Here is a 2,903-nt window from a genome sequence, read left to right on the forward strand (position 1 = left end):
TATGGTGATAAGAAGCGTTATTAGGTTTAATTCAAAGCAGGGAGTTTGGCTTATTTTTTAAACACATAAATTTTATCAAAGCATGATGTAATAACGAAATAGGGACTTTTAAGGTTGGTTGTATTGATCACCACCTGGGTGTCACTACCCTTATTTCACCTTCAGTGGTTGCCACCTGATGGCGCTACCCTTCATAGCATCCACCTTTGCTTTCCACGTATACGGTGGCGTGGCTGATCCGACACAACATTTGTTGTGTTTTGTGGTCCAGCGACTCGTCGGTAGCTATATCTCTAATGTTTCTTAGGTATTTTTAAGTTATTTTGGTAAAAACCAAGAAGGAAATTAACAATTACAATGAATGGTCAATGTCGTAATCGAATTGTATGAAACGCAAGCGAAAACATTCACAAATTTTGCTTCATCTAATCCAAATAACCGAACATAAAAATTCAAACCATCAGCAGCGCGCTTCCCTTGACTGTTCATTTTTTGTTAAAATAGAGCATTGGGAGATATGATTGAGCACCTCTTTTACTATGGCTGTTCTATGTTGGGAAGGTAAAAAGTTGGTTATAGTTTAGTGTGACTTAAATATACGTATGTTTTGTTTAGCTACGCCACTCTAGAAAAAACGCAGCGCGTGTATAGAGTAAATATTTTAAATTGGTTTTGCTTGGAGCGTTTACTGGCGAGAAAGCTTTAATTTTAAACAGGATAAACCATCTATTATTGTTAAAATATAATATAACATTTATATATATGCTACTCAACCATCTCTAATTTTAAAGTGTCATAATACATTAATTATTCTAAAAATTATTATATGCTTTGTTTTAGGTGAGGTATTCTAAGCATTGTCTGGTCGATATATAGAGGCAGGAACCACCCCGCTGTGTGAAAATGTCGTCAATGGTGAGTGTCTTTGAAGATTACCTTGCTAAAGTTAAACTCCTGAAAAGAATTAGAGATCAGAGGTTCCATATAGTAATTAATAACTATGTCGATACTCAAATGTGTACTCTTTTCGCACATGCTGGATTCAATCGACATATTTCGGAGCAGGTTACCGAGCAAAAAAATTGTATATCCGAGGATATCCGCCCTATGACATTGGGCTGTACAAAAGTATATCCTCCGGATATCCTGGAGGATATCCAAATTCTTGCTGGGTATTTTTTCTAGTCGTGGGATTAAAGTTGCTCGCTAAAATGTCTCCTTAATTACGAATAAGCTTTAAGTTTGTATCATTAAAAATTTCACTATTTTTGTCACATGCGGGGGTTAAAGTTAAATTTTTAGAACTAAACAGATACTGCAGAATATTATTTTATAGTTCTAATATTTTCATTTTTTTCAGCCCACAGTAACTGACCATAGAGGTATGCGATAATTCATGGGGATCATGGATCGATTTGTTAGTGAAAGATACCGCAGACGTCGAGATGCCCGTATTAGTTTTTATGATGAGATGATTCATATACGACTAGAAGTAATAGCGCATCTAGAAAGTGGTGGAAGTCCACAACTTGGTGAACTAGTATTTCTCGACGAGGATATTGAAATCACATCGGATCCAGATTTGGAAACCATTTTAACCGATGATGAACGTGATGTCAATGAACCGGAGGTAGAAGAACTTCAGCAGAATAATCTTATTACCGCCAATAAAGTCGACAAAGGTAAGAGATAATTTTCCTTTGATCTCTATTTTGTGTGAAACTAAAATACATATATTTAACCAGCAGAGGAATGCGCCATCTGTCTTATGCCCGCCGAGCTTCCCGTCCGAATGCCTTGCAGCCACGAATTTTGTTTCACCTGTGCTAAAGGCCTGATGAAGGATCAAAAAAGGTCCTGCGCTTTGTGCAGAAAACCTATTCCTCCAAATTTTATCACGAATCCAGAAACGTTCGCCACTGGAGCCGTTGAAGCGCCAATGGGCAAGCACTCTTGGTTCTACAAAAGTCGATCTGGCTGGTGGGCATACGCGCCAAGGATGCAGATTGATATTGAGAACGAGTTTCTAAGTGGAAAATCAACATTTGAATGCATTCTCAACGGCCAGAAGTACATTTTGGATTTTGTAAAATCCATTCAGACATTTGGAATGCAGAAGACCCAACATATCAAGAGAAGTTTGAGCAAGAGCAGTCATATAGGAGTGGCTGGTCTCAGATACACTGTGCCTTCTTAACGCACAGTAATTTTCTGATATTGTTTCGAAAATTGTACATTGTTTTAGTGAAAATTGGTTAAATAAATACGAACACTTAATATCCAAGTAGATTTTATTTACTATATAAATCGAAATAATTTTTTAGTTTATTATAAACATTTTCTTCTTGCAATCGTCATATATATTCAACGTGTATAATTTATTTTTTAACAAAAGAATCAAGCCTATGAATGAATTTTTACGATATAATTCACTTTCACAGTCCCTGCAATTCCATAACTCCAAGGAAAATTTTCTGTCACGAAGAACGCACAATTACCGCACCCAGCAGTAAATCTGATCGTCAAGGATATGAAAAAAAAACCACTTTTCAACTCCCTTAGCATTCATCACAAAAAATCCATAATTGTGTGATGTGGGAATAACGTATTTTGGTAACCTTTCAAAGATGGATATATAGCTTACAATTTCTGAATTTTCTGTAGTCTGTAACACAAGAAATTGAACTAATAATATTTGGCAAAGTGATAATGTAATTTAGCACCAGCGCAGCGTACCATTTGAATTTACAAGCCATACATATTTAATTAATTAGCGATTTGAAGTTGAGCAAAACATTCAAAAGGGCGCGGGGGTTCGTTGCTATTTTTCCTATTTTTACGACATCAGGGCAGATCAGGCCAAAGAATGTTAAGACAGGAAGAAATGGGGAGAAGAGGAAAAA

General features: G+C 36.2%; 1 long non-coding RNA gene across 1 annotated transcript; it reads left to right on the top strand.

Moving 5' to 3' along the window:
- Positions 1–782: 782 nt before the first annotated feature.
- On the top strand, positions 783–2,244 carry LOC135940919 (uncharacterized). The gene is made up of 3 exons (XR_010574931.1): positions 783–915; positions 1,361–1,682; positions 1,746–2,244. It is a non-coding gene; the product is annotated as an uncharacterized LOC135940919 (long non-coding RNA).
- The last annotated feature ends 659 nt before the right edge of the window (positions 2,245–2,903 follow it).

Source organism: Cloeon dipterum, chromosome 3 (genome assembly GCF_949628265.1).
Source record: "Cloeon dipterum chromosome 3, ieCloDipt1.1, whole genome shotgun sequence".
Taxonomy (NCBI): domain Eukaryota; kingdom Metazoa; phylum Arthropoda; class Insecta; order Ephemeroptera; family Baetidae; genus Cloeon; species Cloeon dipterum.